This window comes from Adiantum capillus-veneris, chromosome 13 (genome assembly GCF_014529385.1).
Source record: "Adiantum capillus-veneris isolate H3 chromosome 13, ASM1452938v2, whole genome shotgun sequence".
Classification (NCBI taxonomy): Eukaryota; Viridiplantae; Streptophyta; class Polypodiopsida; order Polypodiales; family Pteridaceae; genus Adiantum; species Adiantum capillus-veneris.
The window spans coordinates 114,742,857-114,762,659 of NC_140943.1; the positions used below are offsets into that span (position 1 = coordinate 114,742,857).

General features: G+C 41.4%; 1 long non-coding RNA gene across 2 annotated transcripts; it reads right to left on the bottom strand.

Moving 5' to 3' along the window:
• Window positions 1-1,813: 1,813 nt before the first annotated feature.
• Window positions 1,814-19,803, bottom strand: LOC147444692 (uncharacterized). 2 transcript variants are annotated; one of them, XR_015190058.1, is made up of 2 exons: window positions 17,553-19,803; window positions 1,814-2,110 (listed from the first exon to the last, which is right to left on the bottom strand). It is a non-coding gene; the product is annotated as an uncharacterized LOC147444692 (long non-coding RNA). The 2 variants fall into 2 exon arrangements; XR_015190057.1 differs by lacking the exon at window positions 1,814-2,110 and adding an exon at window positions 2,131-3,567 and having other exon boundaries at window positions 17,553-18,903.

Sequence of the window (19,803 nt, forward strand, 5' to 3'; positions counted from 1 at the left end):
AAACTTGCCTTCCTCCAAAAGGAAGGGTGAAACTACTCCCTGGATGTTTGAAGCTTTCCCTTTCCTTTTAGCTTTCCTTTCAACACAAGTATGCTATCTTTCCTTGTTATACACAACAAGGGTCAATAGCTTGATGGTAAAGTGTTGGCCTCTTATCCTCATGAGGTGGGTTAAACCCTCCTTCATACAAGGGTTAAGCGAGCCTTCCTACGCACGCAACCAACGATGCCAACAGAAGCCTTCGGAGCCTCGGTGCTGTCGAGTTGCCGATCGAGTTTGCCTTGGTCACCCGCCTTGGTCGGGGGTGGTTATCGTTGTCTGTCCACACGTGTTGCGCACGGGAAATTATGCTTTTTTTCTTTTTGTTGCACAACAAAGGCGTCGCTGTCTGCAAAACGTGTGAGAGAAGCAGCACGTCGCATGCACATGCAACCCGCTTTTCCCCTCCTCACAAAATAGCTCGGATACCAGTGAAAGGGCGGTGGTAATGTGTGTACTAGTCTCCACCCAACCGTGCTATCTTATAGCCTTCCCCTAGCGTACACACTGTCTGGCCGTGCCGATGGCCTTGCCCATGGAACCCATGTCCTTACCTAATTGTACCGAAGTAGAAAAGAATCCGGTTGATGTATTAAACCCTTGTCCATATGTTGGTTCAATTTTTAGGCAGTTAGGGTAAATATGATTGATTTCTTCCGAGAATGTTTTATTGTTAAGGCTTAGTATGTCATCCATATATCTATAAGTGTGTTTGAATAGTGCAAGTTTATGTCAACTGCTTTTGTTACTCCTGGTTTTGAGAAACCGTTTGTATTCAAAGAAGGCCAAGTATAAATTACACATAAGAGGTGAGCATGAAAAACCCATGGAAATGCCCAAGCTTTGGTTAAAGCATTGTCCTCCGAGGAGAATAGTGCAACTATCAAGGACCCAAGATATATTTTTAAATAGTTTATCCTCATCGAAGTGTAAGGGGTGAGAAGAAACCATCTCATCCATCTAGGTTTTTTGGAAAGAGATAGAATCCATTCTTCATAGCATATTTAAAGGCAAGCTTAATCGATTGTAATAGAACATCTTTCAATCCTAATTCTCTTTCCAGGAGTATGTTCTCAAAGCATTGAGTAATATCGGCTATGAAGAGATGGAAAATCTGTTGAGGGAGGTTAAGAGTAGCTTCTTGGAGTTTTTTACTAGCCAAAAAGGGTTATAGTGTATTTGGAGAAAGTTAGAGCATATGTTTTGTTTAAAGGCGCAGACAAATTCAAATTCTGAAAGTACTAAGTCAAGGAAAAGGGTGATATCCTTGGTAATGTTAGTAAAAATACCAGGCATCAGATATCCATCTGAATTTATGCTTGTGTAGTTTATAGGTGGGAAAAAGTACTAGAAGTTTGGTATCTTGAAGAAAATAGCCGAAGTTATCTAGATGTTTTGAAATTGTATTAGTGACCTCATACAGAGAGGTGTTAAGTGGTGTGAATTCTTTCCCAGAAACCAAAGAGTGAGCTATTTTCCAAGCCAAGTTTTTTGCATAAAAGAGTGGGACAGTTTGAACTTTTATCCAGCCCTAATATAAACCAGTCCTGTGAAAGCTTTTGAAATTCAATAGCCAGTTGTGGTGTGATCCATGTGCTTTCAGTAGATAACCATTTATATGGTAAGAGCGAGATTTTTTGAAAAAAACATTTTTCAACCAATTTTGCTAAGTCCATTAGGGCTGTCTTCTCCAGTCGAAGAGTACTGATAAGGTCAGTTAAACAACAAAGTAAAGCTAATAAAGCGAGATATGGGTTTTTAGGAAAAATGGGTATGTGGTTAAGTCCAGACATGCTTGCCATAAGTATCAAAATCTTTACAAAAGGGGATATATTTATCACAAGCACAAGCAGGAACGGTGTTTTGTCGTAAAAAATCATTACTGTAAACCAGATTCTTAATAGGTTGTTGCTACTTCCAATCAATCAGTACATTATCAAGTATTTAATGGTTTTCAAATGTAAGTCAAAACACCCAAAAAAAAGTGTCTTTGGGTGTCAATGCTCGTAATATACTCTTTGCAAGAAGTCTTTTTGGTAAGATGCATCCTTCCACAAGGGCCAATAGCAACCTGCACAACATAAGTGATCATAAGTCAAGAAGATGCCGGATAGGGGTGTTTCTTCCTCTTCCCCTAGTAAAGCTACGAGATTTTCCTCTACTAAAATTAGAGGACGAGCTAAGTGTTAGAAATGACGTGAATGAGTTGGGGGTGGCTAGAGAGTTAGGTCTTTTCAGTGAGGGGGAATCATCATCCTCAATACATGGCTTGAGTAAACTGGTGATAATCTTAACACCTTTGTAGTTTGAATACGTAGTCAAATAAGTCCCAAGTTCATCATATTTCAGTTCTTTAAGGATATCCAGCATAAGCCCACAAAAAATATTGAAAGTAATCTGAGCCATCACGAATTGTTTAGCCTGGCCACCTAACCAAGAACAAATAAGGGATAGATGAAAGTCCACCGACTTCTCGGGGAAGAGCTGGTCCAGATGGTTGAGGATAAACTAGAGAGAATGGTCAAACCACATAATGTTGGATTCGCATGATGCTTTAGGGTCAAGAAATTTGCATGCACATTTAACATACGATCAAAAAACATTCAAGATAGATTTTGTGTAGAAGTCAGGATTACTTTTAGAAAACTCCATGTTCCCTTTTGTCCGAATGTGTAGACCTTTATTGGAAGAGCATCTGGAATGGTCAATAAGGTTAAGGTTGAAGGAGGCTTTAATGAGTTCTCCTTTGTCTAAGAACTGTCCTCCCTTCAAAATTCTGAGTCTACAATCCTCAATTGTGGAGGCAGGAAGATTAGCCAGATAGACCCATGTTTCACTAAGAATTGGTGCAAGAGAGGATTTTTTAGGTAAAACCTAGAGTGATGGTCCACACCAAAAAGATTCAATTTCTATTTGTCTAACTGGTATACCTGATTGTTCTAAAATCCTTGTATGCTTCTCCGAGTCGTGGTTTACTCTCATGCGATCTGTCAATTTAAAATGTTTGTGATCGTGAAAGAAAATATACAATTAGTCCTGTAGGTTGGGCCTACAATCCTTAAACCAGCAAAGTCAGAGACTATAATAGCCATGAGCAGGTATCCATAATATTAGCCTTTGAAGGACCACCTAACACCTTCTAACCAAAAAAATATATTATAGGCAGTGGGTCCAACCTAAGCTAAGATTCAAACTAGTTTACAAATCCAGCGTTCTGGTTTTTCCAAAAAGAATGAAAAAACCTTACGTATAGGACGTGTGTGTAGCTGTTTTTACTTAAATAATAAGACATAAATCAACTTTAACATTCAAAATACAGTTGCCTTTAGAGAAAGGCAATGATTAGCACAAAAACAACTCAGTCTTAGAATTTTCTTTGTACATGTCATATAAGAATGAGGCCTCATTCTAGTATACAATGTTAGTAACCCATTAAAGAAGTACTTCCCAAGTAGTATGAGCTAGTGTAATCATGGACAAACATTTGCTTCAAGCTTTTCAAAATCCAAGAAAGGATAGAGTCCTCACCTGCATCAATCAATCAAGACAAAAGATACATTAGTTTTGAATGCGTTTTACAGGTGTCAACGGACTATATTAGTTGTTATCCATGTCCAACTTACAACTTTTTTGTTGGAATAAGGGTTGCAGAGAAACACACACGGCTTGGAGAAGACGAAGGAAGCTCAAGGAACATTATAGAGAGTGTGTTACTTAGTGTGCAATAGAAAGATTGATAGCCCTAGAGTGATGGGCGTATATACAATGCACGGGGGGAAAAACCTCCTAAAGAGGGAAAAAATGCCCCCGCAGTCCTAGTGTGTTCACACACATCACTACCACATGTATATGGTAACAAATCCCCCCTGGAGTGATGCGGTGAACGAGAGCTGGCACATGAGTAAAGGGAAGTGCCATGCCCTAAGGACAGGATCAATCCACAAAGGGGAGTAATCCCAAAGCTTTTCGGAAAGCTTCAAGCTTCTCACGAGACAATGCCTTTGTGAAAAGATCTACAATGTTGTCCTGTGTTGGCACATAAGATAAGCTGATCTCTCCTGCTGAGAGCCTCTCCCTGACATAGTGGTAATGCACCTCAATGTGCTTTGTGCGAGCATGAAAAACTGGGTTCCTCGCAATTGCCAATGCGCTCTGACTGTCAGTGTAGATAGTGTTGGCAGTGTCCTGTCCAACACCCAAATCGCCATAAGGCGTCTGAGCCATACACACTCAACCGTAGCTGTGAAGACTGCCCTGTACTCAGCCTCACAACTCAAAGTGGCCATAGTAGGTTGCTTCTTGCTCAACCATGATATACATGAACTGCCAAGCATGAAACAAAAACCACTTGTGGACACTCTCGTGTCAAAACAACCAGCCCAATCTGAGTCCGAAAAAGCATGTAAGTCTGGCAGCAATGATCCCCCCTTGGGATAAAACAAGCCAAGATGTAAAGTACCACTAAGGTAGCGGAAAATCCTCTTGACAGCCTGCCAATGCTTAGACCCTGGGCTATGCATAAATCTGCCGACCTGTGAGACTGCAAACTGAATATCCGGCCTCGTGTTGCATACATAAATGAGGCAGCCAACAGTAGTTTGGTAAAGAGTGACATCCGCAGGATTGCCAGCATCATGTAGACTCAACTTCAAACCTGTTTCCAAGGGGGTGGCAATAGGTTTGCAATCCTTAAGTCCAAACTCACATAGCAATGTCTCTATGTAACTTTTCTGACACAAGGAAATACCACCATCACACTGCTTAAACTGTATGCCCAAATAATGATGCAAGAGCCCCAAATCTTTCATCTTGAAAGTAGCATTCAAATCAGCCTTAAATTCAACAATATGTCTCTCATTTGGTCCAGTGATCAGCAAATCATCAACACATCACCCTCACACTTTACATACAATGTGCTTTCTGTTGGACTGTTACGAAAGCCTTGTTTGACCAAATGAGTGTCAGCTTTCTCATACCAAGCACGAGGAGATTGCTTCAACCCATACAAAGCCTTGTTACATTTGCACACTTTGTCATCTTGTCCTTTTATGACAAAACCGCGAGGCTGCGTTACATAAACTTCCTCAAATATGTCACCATTCAAGAAAGCAGTAACAATGTCTGATTGATGTACATCCCAACCAAAATGAGCTGCCAATGCACATAGAAAACGCACAGTAGTCATACGACAAGTGGGAGCAAAAGTCTCTTCATAATCTATGCCTTTTTGCTATGCATAACCCTTTACAACAAGTCGAGCCTTATGACGATCGATCTCACCATCCGGCTTGCGTTTCAACTTGTAAACCTACTTTGTACCAATGGCCTTTTTGCCAGGAGGCAAATCACATAAAGTCCATGTGTCATTTTCTATAAGTGCATCATATTCTGATTGCATGGCAGCCATCCAATTTTATGAATTTTGTGCTTCATCAAAAGTCAGAGGCTCCTCAACATCATGTAAGCTAGACATAGCCAAAGCATAACAATCTAATGCATAAGATGCATGGCGAGAGCCTGAACGAGTACGACTAGACAAAGGTGCATCCAATTTACTGTCACGCAAAGTGTGCACTAGCCATTTTGGCATACCTCTAGCTTGCTGATTTTCAGCCCTTTCCTCATCAAGTACATCATGTACATCTACATCAGTAATAGGCTGATCTAAAACATTTTCAGAAACCCCCATAGGCTGTACATTTGCCTCATTGGAACTTACATTCGTATTTCCACCACTAAAAAGAGGCAACAAAGTGTCATAAATGTCCTGTGAGCTTACATTACTGTCTCTAGTACAGGACAGCAAGGGATGAACAGAATCTTCCACAAACACTACATCCCGAGAAACCAGTATACGTTTTATTTGCGGATGATACAACCTATAACCTTTGCTTTCAGCACTATAACCAACAAAAATACATTTGACAGCCTTATCATCCAATTTTCTGCGCTGCACTTGTGGCACCAAAGCATATGCCAAACAGCCAAAAACACGCATGTGCTCAATAGAAGGCTTTCTATCATGCCATGCTTCATATGGAGTAATAGACTGCAAAGCTTTCGTAGGACACCTGTTAAGTACATAAGTGGCACACATGATGGCCTCAAGCCAAAAAGAATGCGGTAAAGCTTGACTTTTGACCATACATCGTGCCATTTCCGTAAGTGACCTGTTTTTCCTCTCAGCAACACCATTTTGCTGAAGTGTATAAGGCACTGTACATCGGTGTTTTATTCCACGACTAGCCAGAAATGCATTAAATTCATGAGACATATACTCCCCCCCTCGATCTGAACGAAGGGTGCCCATAGTACATTTCGAGACATTTTCAGCCATAGCGAGAAATTTTTTGAAGCACATAAAGACTTCAGACTTCGCTTCAAGCGGAAATACCCATGCATGCCTAGAGTAATCATCAATGAAAGTCACGAAGTACAGGTAATTGCCCAAGGACGGAGTTTGCATGGGCCCACAAACATCACTATGCACAAGCTGCAACCTGCATGTGCCCGGACTGAACCATCCTTTGGAAATTTAGAACGCTGCATCTTACCCAAAATACAGCCTTCACAAACATGTTTGGTAGGTGCTTCAAGAGGTGGTAAAGAAGCAACCATATCAGATTTCTACAATCGCAGCAAACTGGCAAAATTCAAATGACCACAACGTGCATGCCAAAGTTTTGCATCTGAAATCGCCCTTGAATCTGCAACAACATTTGCAAAATTTTATCCACACTTGTCATACAAAGTGAGCTTATACAGCCCACGGCACAGAAGGCAAGATGCAACAATTTCATCACCAAAACTGAGATCATGAACTGTACATCGGTCATCCACAAATTTGACTACAAGTCCAAGTCTAGCAAGTGCAGATACAGACAAGAGATTCTTCTTGATCCCAGGTACATAAAGTGCATCAACAAGTGTGAAGGAACTGCCATTAGCAGCAGTGAGCACAATCTTTCCAACTCCCTGAACTGGATAAGAGGCGTTGTTGGCACAAGTGACTGAATTCCCATGAGGGACAGACTCAAGAGAGGTAAACAATTCACGATGTGAGGTGATGTGCTTTGTAGCACCACTGTCGAAATACCACACATGTGAATCTGCAGCAACTGACAAGCATGCATCATGGACATCAGGATTGTAAGTGCACTCTGCACTAAAAGCCCATTCTGCATCAACATCAGCATTACAGTCTCCTTTCACAGAAGAGTCAACAATGGCTGCATTTGTAGTGGAACGAGCATTTGCAGTGGAACCACTCTCTTTCTTCTTAGCCTCTTTGGCTTTTAACTTAGGACACGACTTGATCAAGTGATCATTAGCTTTCCAATAATGGCAACGCATATTTTTTCTGCCCTCATCACCAAAATTTCCAGACGAATTGCTGCCAGCAAAAGCATTAGGAACATAATTTTTGCCACTCGCAGCAGAACCATAAGAAGTGGCTGCATTGCTATTACCACCCTTTCTTTGAGAAGCAATAAAAGTCTGTTCAATTGCACGCTGTCTAGTCCTATTTTTTCTGGAAAGTGACTCTTGCAACAGCAGTGTGCATAATGCATCAAACTTGACAACTTCAGGATTTCCTTGGGTCATAAGTCTCCAAGTACTAGAAAAAGTCTGATAAGAATCTGGTAAGGCATCAAGAACAGTCTGCACAAGGGAACTGTCTAAAATAACTTCACCTGCAGAAATAAGTTGCTCATTGATGTCCCTGACACTAGCAAGGAAAGCGTCCATATCATCTTCCTCATGCATAATCTTCGACTCCAGCTCTTTACGCAGCAAAGCAATTTTAGCCTCATTGCGGCTTGCATAAAGACCTGCTAGAATATCCCAAGCCTATTTTGCAGATTTTGCTGAACGGATGTGAGGAACAATGGTGCGCGTCACAGACAACGCAATCAATGCATGAGCCTGCGCATCCTTAACATCCCAACGAGCTTGTTTTGTCGTAGGCAAAACAACTCTAACAGTTGCAATCCTTGCAGCAAGACCTGCAACATCCTCAACATCGCCTACATCCTCAGAACCAGGACGTACATCAATGCCCTGCACAATGTTCCAGACACCCTTTGACACAAGAACATGTTGCATCATATAAGCCCACATAGGGTAGTTGTCCCCATCCAACCTGTCCTCAGCAGCAAACATCTTGAACACATCTGTGTTGTTGTTGTCAGCCATGGTAAATGCTGCACTTGATGTGAAAACTGCCCGAAAATAGGAGAAACGGAGCGGGAACAACCTGTGCTAGATAGCACAAACCGTAGAAGACTGTAAGGCACCTGTTATGCAGTAAATGGCACTGACAGAAGTTCTGCACAAAATGACGAAATAGCCTGTGGAGTACTGCTTGTAGTGGAAACGGAGGCCAAAATGAGCCCAAATCAAAATTCTGAGCAGACTAAGCTCTTCGAGCTTACCCAAAATATTTGTGGACCTGCGAACGCTCGCCAAAGCTCACTGAAATCGGAGAAAGTGAGCAGGCGTGTGCTAGAGCAGCTGGCGACTAAGCCCGGGAGGACGTGACCTGCTTTGATACCAATTGTTGGAATTAGGGTTGCAGAGAAACACACACAGCTTGGAGAAGACGAAGGAAGCTCAAGGAACACTATAGAGAGTGTGTTACTTAGTGTGAAATAGAAAGATTGATAGCCCTAGAGTTATGGGCGTATATACAATGCACGGGGGAAAAAACCTCCTAAAGAGGGAAAAAATGCCCCAGCGGTCCTAGTGTATTCACACACATCACTACCAGATGTATATGGTAACATTTTTTACTTTAAACAAACGTCCAAAGTGTAAATGTATTTCAACTTTATAAAATTCTTTAAAGTCTTGTAAAAAGGGCCATAAGCCCTTGGAATTATGGTAGCTATTATATGTATGGTTTCTATATAACCCAATTTTTTATAGACCTTAAACAGATATTTACATATGTATCATTTCGATCAGAAGGCCACCACTCCTTCTGATCCAAGTGACTTTATACTAAAATTAGCTCAAAGTTTATTTTGTGCCTACTTCTCAATTATTTTCCATCAAGATTTTATATAGCAATTATATCATTTTTTCACTTAGTGTGGTAAAATTTAGTCAGACAACTCTTATAAACTAATCAAGTAAATGCGGTATATCTCTTTCTATTGTTGGGGTAGTAAAGCCCAATGTCCTGCGCCTAAGTGTTGGGCGGCCGAAGACTACCGGGAACTAACACTGACCATTCATTCTACATAAAAGAATAAGGACTCATAACCCTAACACTATTGTCTTTGGAGTCCACCCAAACCTGTGTCTCCTCTCTTCTCCTTTCTTCCAAAGCAAATGCACATGTCTTTTGTACCATTCAAATATCGCATAACCCCTTTCACTGCCTCCCAATGTTTCTTGCCTGGATTTGACATATATATGCTAACAACTCCCACTGCAAAAGCAATATCAGGACGTGTAGCAATCATAGCATACATCAAACTCCCAACTGCAGATGAATAAGGCACTTGTGCCATTTAAACTTTTTCTCTTCAGACTTAGGGCAATCATTTTTAGAAATTTTCACATATGGAGGCAATGGAGTACTCAATGCCTTCCCCTTCTCCATATTGAAACGCTTGGCATGCGCATTAAGCAAGATAGATGCAAGAAATTGGTCTTTGCATTAAGCGAGATAGATGCAAGAAATTGGTCTATTTGTCTCAATCTGAGTACATTGCTAAAGTGCTCAAGCGTTTCAATATGGAGAAGGGGAAGGCATTGAGTACTCCATTGCCTCCATATGTGAAACTTTCTAAAGATGATTGCCCTAAGTCTGAAGAGGAAAAGGCTAAAATGGCACAAGTGCCTTATTCATCTGCAGTTGGGAGTTTGATGTATGCTATGATTGCTACACGTCCTGATATTGCTTTTGCAGTGGGAGTTGTTAGCAGATATATGTCAAATCCAGGCAATAAGAGACAATCTACCTCTCCATGGCCACAAGAGGCTAAGAAGCCTAAGCATTCAGGAGATACTCCACGTGGATCTCTCAGCACGACTGATTTTGAGCGTGCGAAGAAACACAATTTGTGTTTTAGATGTCTTTCGGACCAACATAACAAGAAAGATTGTCCTCTTTTGTAAGGCAAAGAAAAGGCAATGCACACGGTGCAACGCCTCACATTATATTCATCTCCTAAATATTGTGCTGTAGAGGTTCTTCATATGGAAGAAAAGCACAAGTGTTGTGTACCTGCTTCAATGTGGTAACCCACCTTTGGCCCCCATGATTTGATTCGCATGCATGGCACTATTAACGGACAACGTTTTCGTATTTTAGTGGATGATGGTACAACTCATAACTTCTTGAACTATAAGCTAGTCAAGAAATTGAAGATTACACAGACTCCCTGCTCTCACAAGTATGTGGTGGAGCAGATGTCTGGGAATGATAAAGAAGTATGGGACACGGTAGTTCAAGGGGTTGAGCTTATTGTTCAAGATCATACGATGACCCTTGACTTCCAAGTTATGAACATGGACCATGCTGATGTAGTTTTAGGACGGGAGTGACTGCGTGGTTTAGGAAACACATTGCACAGTAGTTATGAACACAACTCCTTATCCTTCATGGACAATGGTAAATATGTGCTTTTGCTTAGTGAGAAAAATATACCATCTGCACCTCTTATATGTACAACCGAGCTTTCTATTTTGCAAAAAGAAGATTTAATAGATGAAGTCTTTTTGTGTTACTGCTTGTCTCCAAGTCTTGTGAATTCTCAAGAGAAAAGTGCGGTGAATTCTAGTAATGGTATGCAAAGTGCAAAGAGTTCTAATGATAAGAAAAGTGTTAACAAATCTAACGAGCAAAGTGATCTCAATTTTAATTCTATAGAGCAACGTGCAACTGCTATAAAACAAACATTACAAGATTCTCCACCCCAACATAACTCTAGTTTACTTTCTCCTTTTGCACGGCAAAAGCTGACTCACTTACTCATGGACTATAGTGATGTGTTCTCAAGTGATTTACCACCGAGTTTACCGCCTACACGTGATGTGCAGCATGGCATAGATGTCTTGCCAGGCACTAAACCGGTGAGTAAACCACCTTATTTTATGAGTGCTAAAGAAGCCAAGAAGGTTGAGAGTCAGTTGGCTGACTACCTTGCTCGTGGTTTTATTAGACCTAGCACTTCGCATTGGGCATCACCAATTCTATTGGTAAAAAAGAAAGATGGTACTATGCGCATGTGCGTAGATTATCGCGGATAAAAGGCGATAACCATCAAGAACAAGTATCCTCTGCCTCGAGTGGATGAGTTGTTTGATCAACTCCACGGGGCAAGATACTATACAAAGATAGATCTTCGTTCAGGATACCACCAGGTCCGTATCCTACTGCAAGATATCTCTAAAACTACCTTTAGAACACGGATCGGGCATTTTGAATTTTTGGTTATGCCTTTTGGTCTAACCAATGCTCCAGCTACATTTATGACACTCATGGATAGTATCTTACGTCCCTATCTTGGAAAATTTGTTGTGGTTTTCCTTGATGACATTCTCATTTATAGTAAGACTGAAGATGAATACATAGAACACTTAAGATTAGTGTTTGAACAGCTATGATCTCACGCACTGTATGCTAAGCAAAGCAAGTGCGATTTCTTTAAAACAGAGATACATTACCTCGGTCATGTGATTTCTTATTTTGGCATCAAAATGGACATTGACAAGGTCGCTGCCATTCTTTGATGGCCACATCCCAACACGGTTGAGGAGCTTCAAATATTTTTAGGCATGGCTAGATTTTATCGACAGCATATCTATGATTATGCCAAAATTGATGTTCCTATGACGGATCAACTTAAAGCAAAAGGTAAGACCTTTTCTTGGGAAGAAGCCCAAAAGCGTAGTTTCGAAAAACTCAAGGTAGCTATAGCCATTGCTCCCATCCTCCCAATCGTCGATCCACTTAAGCCGTTTGTGGTAGAGACTGATGCTAGTGATAAAGCAATTGGTGTGGTACCTCTCCAGGAGGGAAGACCTATAGCCTTTGAAAGTAAAAAGTTAGATAGAGCTCAACATAATTATTATGTCTATGTGAGAGAGCTCTATGTCATAATTCATGCTTTACGAAAGTGGCGACACTATTTATATGGCGCCGAGTTTGAAGTAGTTTTTGACCATGAGAGTATCAAATGTTTTACTACTCAAATGGACTTGAAGGGCCGTAAAGCTAGATGGGCCAAAATCCTTCAAGATTATGATTGTAAGATACGATATTGCAAGCGGTGATATAATGTAGTAGCGGATGCACTAAGTTGGATGCCTCATATTAATTCACTTGCTTTCACGAAGATAAAGAGTGGATTTTTAGAGTCATTACGTGGCAAGTGTGCACAAGATCAATCATATGCTAAAGTGTGAAGTGCAGTTTTAAAAAGGGATCCCTCCCACTCACATGTCTCTGTACAACCAGATCAACATGTCTCTGTACGCGCAAATAAACACTCCAACACACAGAGCTCCACCCCTACTCAGGAAGAGATTAAGCGATGGAAGAATTTTTCCATTGATGATGGCTACTTACTCCACAAAGGTAGAGTATGTGTGCCAAAGGACTCAGACACTAGGCGCCAAATCTTATTTGAGTGTCACAATAGTCCAAGTGCTGGTCATCCAGGTATTTGTAAGACGTATGCTTTAATTCGACGGCAATTTTATTGGCCGGACTTACATCATGATGTTCAAGAGTACGCACTAAACTGCCAACAGTGCCAAGTTAATAACGCAGAGCGTCTCAAGGTAGGTGGCCTTTTACATCCTTTAGAGATTCCACAAGGTAAGTGGGCGAGAATTTTGTAGTAGGACTACCTACTACAAATCGTGGCCATGATGCCATAAGGATAATTGTAGACTGTCTTACCAAGATGGGTCAATTCATTCTCACTAAGACTACGGTTAAGACACCGAAATTAGCATGGCTATTTGTAGAGCACATATATAAACTCTACGGTCTTCCAGCTAGTATCATTAGTGGTAGAGATCGAAAGTTCGATAATCGCTTTTGGAGAAGTGTGTTCCAAAAGTTGGAAACTAAATCTAAGTATGGCTGATCATCTAGAAACGGATGGTCAAATAGAAAGAGTTAATCAAGTGCTAGAGGATATGCTACGAGCGTACATTAGCAAGAAGCAAACCAATTGGGAAGACTACTTACCTATATTGGAATTTGCTTATAATAGTTCAAAGTATGTGACTAAGGGTTTAGTCCATTTATGCTTTTGTATGGATTTCAACCTAGACACCCGTTACGGTGGGGTTGGCTAAGGAGAAGATACAGCAAGCGAAGGATTTTATCCAAGACCACTTTGACATGCTTAGAGTTGCTCGACAAAATGTTAAGCAAGCTCAAGATCGATATAAGAAGTACGCAGATGAGCATCATCGTCTTGCTACTTTCGAAGAAGGAGACAAGGTTTTCCTCAAAGTTCCGGAGCATTCAAAAAGTCTAAAGACAGGAAAATTTGCTAAACTTTCACCACGCTATTGTGGACCGTTTACCATTCTCAAACTTACAAGTGGCCTGTAAGTTAGCTCTTCCAGAGCACTCACGAGTTCATCTTGTTTTTCATGTTAGCAGTTACGAAAACAGCTAGGACAGAATGATAATATCATTGACACAAGTGTGTTACTTGACCTTATCGAACCGCCAAGCATCTCTCATGAGCCCGAAAAGATTTTGGATTCTCATGAGCTTCACACCAGACATCATGTCAGACGACAGGTGTTGGTAAAATGGCTAGATAGACCTGAAGAAGGTTCTACATAGGAGAATGTCTCCGCACTTAAGAAACATTTTCCTACGTTCGTTTTCGAGGACGAAAACGATTCTCCAAGGGGTTGCAAAATCTAGGTGGCAAATTTTTGGTGGTTTATTTTTGAGAGGAGGTATGCCACATGGAATTGAATTATATATGTTTCAAGTATGAAGAGATTGCTTGTGTCCAGAGTATTCAATTTTCATAATGGTTCTAAAACCTCATTTTTTGTCGATTGAGTGTTAAATTTGTGGTAGTGAAAGTAATGGGCATGGCATAATTTTTTGCCTTTCACCATTGTTGCTATTGGATCAATTTGCTCGGATTTTTCTTCGCTCGTTTTTTTTTGCTCAGTGATTAGAAACCCCCGTTACTATCATTGTATACTAGAATGAGGTCTCATTCTTACATGCCATGTACAAAGATAATTCTAAGATTGAGTTGTTTTTGTAGTAATCATTGCCTTTTCTCAAAAGCAAGCTGTCTTTTGAATGTTAAAGTTCATTTATGTCTTATTGTTTAAGTAAACGCAGTTATACACACACACATATATATTAATGAGTTCTTTTTATTTCACCTTTCTTTTCACATTCTCACATGACTTGACTTTTCTTGCATTCTATAGCTAAATTCTAGTTAGTGTTTGGGAAAGAATCTTTTATTAAGCAGTCGTCGATCGAGTTTTCTCCTCGCAAAGAAGCAAATCGGAAATACTAGTAGAAAATTTTAAAATTTGCATGATTTTTGAAGTTTTTTCTTACATATTTCATCGATTTTTCTTCCCTTTACCCAACCGGCTAGTCTTGATTTTCAACCGGCTCAAGGCAATCCTTTCTCGGACAATGATTCCAATTAAACTTAACCGGAATGATTTTAACACTTTCTTATTGTTTTAGAATGAAATCGTGACCCTTTTACTTGTTTCTTTTGGGTTTTTTTTTTTTTTTGGGGGGGGGGGGGGGGGGGGGGGGGGGAGGCTACAAAGTGAGACTAAAAATTATGTTAGAGTATGGAGCAGAATGGTAGACTAGAATAAAGTCACCACAGCTTGAAAACATGTATCGGTTGCGGTCTATTGCACCAAGCGTTGATCCAAAGAACGGCAGGTCCTCGTAGCCCAGCAACTCGCGGCGTAGGATAACCGGGCTATCAATATTAAGGGTAGGAAAGCTGTCAAGTGCAAAGCGTAACATGTTGGAGGGCCCGAGAATAGGTGTAGCTGTGTACACCCCTTGCAAGCACTGGTGGAAGCCCACTTGCACTTTCATATACTTGTTGAATTCTTGCATCTTCTTATCATTCACTCGGGGGGTTCACTATGTGTAAAACTACCATATCACGTGCGTTCAAGGCATGTTTGTAAAACCCCTTATCTGTGAATTTTGTTAAGAATATAGTGTACCCTTTTCTTTTAAAATCTGTAAGTTTTTTTTTAAATTTGAAAAAATAATGCCCTTCTGTATATATATTTATGTAAGTTTCAAGAACTTTAAATACCCTTCTGTTGAACTCACGTGATAGGTTACATTTTTATTAGGTGACCTCTCTGGGATCATTCATGGCCCATATTGAGCTACCGCACACGCCTGCCACCTTCATTTGCGCTGCGCTTCTCTTCTCTCGAGCTGTCTGTGTGTAGTACGTGAAGCTCCCCACTCAGTCAACGCCCGTAACGAGGGCCTTCACAAACGAGTCCCCATGCGCCTTCCCAAAGTCTGGCATCGACATTGGAAATTGAACATCCTACATGTAGCACAGGCTCAGAGAGAGAGAGAGAGAGAGAGAGAGAGAGAGAGAGAGAGAGAGCGTAATAAACGCTCATCGTTTTGAACGATGGATCATCCGTAAGCGTCTCAACGGTGCTTATGCGACTCACGTACACCACCAGGAAAACATAGTGAGTAGTCAAGTGCATGCTCTCTAGGAGCTTTGTCTTGTCGCTCGATATGTCGGCCACCTTCAAAAGGTTGGCTATTGTGAAATGATTATCATCGACGAGTTGCAACAAGATTTTCACCTGGTCCACGCTCTCGCACACCCTGCAGTGGAGTTCTACAACGCCCCCCATCCGTTTCTATGGTGTAGTGGATGGGACTACCCATGGCTGAGCGTCGCTCTGCTTTCAACACCTTGTCGTGACCCTGCCCCCAGAGCCAACATAACCATAATCTTAGCTCTAGTGTATTATGTTGGCTGTTGATCCGAGTCTAGTGTACGAGTCACTCTCTTAAGCTTGTGACTCTCCCTCGGAAGATCAACTCTGCTTGTCATTGTTATGATGGAAGGTAATATATTAATGTACTCAAGAGCTGGCATGAATACCTCAATCTGCGTTGTACCCCCTTCTCAATTCATTTATCAACATTCGGCACTGATTTATGATTATTATGTATTCGACCTCACAAAATCCCGCAGCTTGATGTAGTTACAAAACGTTATTACCCTTTTTGTTACCATGCATAACGTGTTCCTTGGTTAACGAGCATTCATTTCCTATTTCAAAACTCAAGACACTTGTAAAGTCCATCATTAAATTTACACACGAGTCATTTAAATGAGTGCCCACTATTTTATTTCAACCAATCAACATTTTTGGCTGTTGAAAAATGCTTGAAAATACAACTCGACTTTTTTTCCTCGTTTCAGTCAACGAAAAGAGAGAGCATCTCTACAGCCATTGCCCTTTCGGCAGGCCAAAAACAGGGACACCGCCCAAGTCCTTCCGCGCGTGTGTGACACGGGCCTAGAGACATCGTCTTAGACTACAGAAATGAAGGTGTCGGCACACAGTGCGCTTTCGGGAGGCTCTCAGCAAGGCATTTACACCTCCATAGCCTCATCGCCTTCACCTTGTGTGTGCTCTTTCATAGTGCTACCGCGAGACCCTCTTTGGCATGCTTTCTTGAGCTTTTTGCGCCTCAAGCACTCTCTCCTGGAGCATCAACTACCTAGCGCCTTCATCATCTAGCCTCAAGTGATAGCTTTAAGCCATCCAAGCCTCACCTTGGCTCTCTGTTCAACGTTTTGATTCTATGAACAAAACATCAGATGGAGTCTTTGATGAAGCTCCGCAAGGCCGATGATTGTTGTCAACAGCTTTGACGAGATTGCTCTAGTTTCCTGCTCAAGGAATGCGCTAAAAAGACCCTTGGAACCTTAGAATGTATGCAGCAGAAGGGGTTCTCTCAAGATGCATTGACATTCACATGTATGCTGATAACGTGCTTGGCAATGCCCTTGAGGGTATGTAAGCAAAAATGGGAGGCATTTGTGAAGGCAGAACAAGTTTTTGATGGAGCTTAGATCAAAGATCACAGAGTTTTGGAATGCATTGATCGCAGGTTACTGCCAGCATGGATGTGGAGAAGATGCTCTTAGGTGCTTTGAACGAATTAATAATGTGACGGCTATTTGCTCAATGGATTGACCTTTTGCATGGGCCCTGAAAGTCTGTGGTAGCATACCTATTACCAGCAGCTACAGCAGCTAACAAAGGCAAGAAATTCATATGAAGATTGCTCAGAAGGGTCTATTGGAAGGTGATACAATGCTATGTAATGCATTGGTGGATATGTATCCTAAGTGTACTGGTTATGTGTGTATGACAAGAAGTGTACAGACTTGTAGTAAGGACATAGTTGTCTGGACTACTTTAACTGTTGGTTATTGTCAATGTCGACAAGAAACTCAAATACTTACTTGTTTTGAGAGGATGAAACATTAGGGCCATCTCTCCATATGTGGGGACATCAGCTTCCATCCTTCAAGCTTCGGGCAGCCTGTTAGCAGTTGCTCTCGGTGAAGAAATACATGGGGAGATTGTACGAAATGGTTTCTTGGATGGCGTACTTCGAAACATACTTGTGGATATGTATGCGAGATGCGAAAAACGTGTATGAAGGCTCAACAAGTTTTGGACAAGCTGGTGGTTCATGATATCGCTTCCTGGAATGTATCAACAGTACAAATATTGCAAACAATGGAAGGGAAGAGAAGCAATTGCTTGTTTGAAGTTTGAAAGGCTGATGCAGCAAGAGGAAGCCTCTCTAGATGCTATAACTTTTGCTTGTATTATTAGTGGAGGAGCAGATATGGGATTGTCCCCTTTAAAGAGAGCATCACAGCTGTATGGTGGATCTTTTTGGAGGAGCTGGGCACTTTGAAAAGGAATTGGTAATCATGAAAAAGGCTTTAGAGTCCCGTCCCACCCAGCGGCACGAGGGGTTGGGAGGAAGAGAAGTTTTCATGGCTGTAGAAGCTAGGCGAGACCATTCTCTGCAGTGCACCCAACGCCTGTAGCCCCCCTATGCGCCTGGCAGGACGGGGCTCTTAATAGGTAGTTATCTTACAGCTTGGTTTGCTTTTCTGCGTGCTTGTTTAAAGTGAGGAAACATGAAGCTGGGGCCTTTTGAAAGAAAACGTGGTGCAATTAGATTCAAAGTATGCTACTGCTTATGTATGTATAAAGAGAGTGAACTTTTCACAACCGCTCATATGCAAGAGCATGCAAACAAGATCAAAACTTTGTAGGGTAAAGGGTAAAGGGGCCATGTTAATTAAGAAGTTTTTGACATTTTCCCATGTGGGAGTGAAGCTCTTTTCTCCATATCTTTCCCTATAGTGTTCAACATCATGATCTCCTGCTCGGGTTGGGACCACATGCCTAGCTAGGTGCAGTTGGGGGCAGGCGAGTGTTGGCCCTTACCTGTTATGCCCCTAACCGTACCTCGCTAGGCATGTGGTCCCTCCCTCGCAACAGATCATGATGTCGTTGCAACATGTAATGTGAGAATTTGTCTAATACTTCATAAGAGGACCCTTGTTTCAGCCTGTAGCAGATTTGTAGGATCAAGTGTAGGCAAGTCTCAAGCTATTTCAATGGATTTGCCTTACATAAGACAGTATATAATATATTGCTATACACAAATTCGTGCCCTGAAAAGTTGTAATGTGCAACGTGCAGCGTGTAGATCACGTGTCTTCAACAATGTTTTACTTTGGCATGTTCAACACGTTTCTTTATCATCAAAGAGTTTTACTATAACACAAAAACTTTATATTCCCTCTAAGCTTTAAAATGCTATCAAATGGCCAACGTATCTAGCACAATGTTAGACATTAAATTTTTTGAATGGCTCTAGTCTTAGACTATCCATTAATTTCTTGATAAAATTGAAGGTTTCTACTACCAAAGGCACACAAGGGTGGCGCGAGTGGATGCCGAGGGCTAGAGGCCGGCCACTGACGTGAGTAGATGCAAGGGGTAGAGGCTGGCCATCACAATAGCAGACGGAAGGTGTAGGGGTTGGCCACCCTTGTTACTAATTGACACCGCAATGCTAGAAGGGATCTATAGTTGAAAGTCGGCATTGTGTGTTGAAGAAGAGCACAACCATTGATCCCAAATGTGAACTTGATGTAAACTAGGTGTAAACTCAGGCGAATGTGGACTTGGGTGTAAACTCGAGGCTAACTTGGCCGAAACTATTCAATATAATGCTACTATTTTTCTTGCATAGCAAAGCGTGTGCACAAGGGTTATGGTAAGACATATGCCTTGTGATGAGGAGATTATGCGTTCAAACCTTGTCCAACCCATATCCCCTCCCCCCCCCCACTGGATCTAACGTCCCATGATCAAGAATGAGATATGACCATAGATCCCCTCTAGAAAACGAGTAGTCAAATAGTTCCGGTGTGGACCAAACTTGCTAGGGCAAGTCGCATAAACGAGCTTATGCGAGGGCATATGGAGGAACACACACATGTTGAGTTCGAGGGAAACAGAGAAGCAATCACTATATTCCTATAGACTCAAATCCAAAAAATAAACAATCCACGACATCTAAGGCTTAAACCATCAAAAGTTTCCACATCCATCAATTTTTATCTATTTGTTCTTTTTCCCTACTATTTTATTTGACATATATCACTGGCAAACATCTGAATA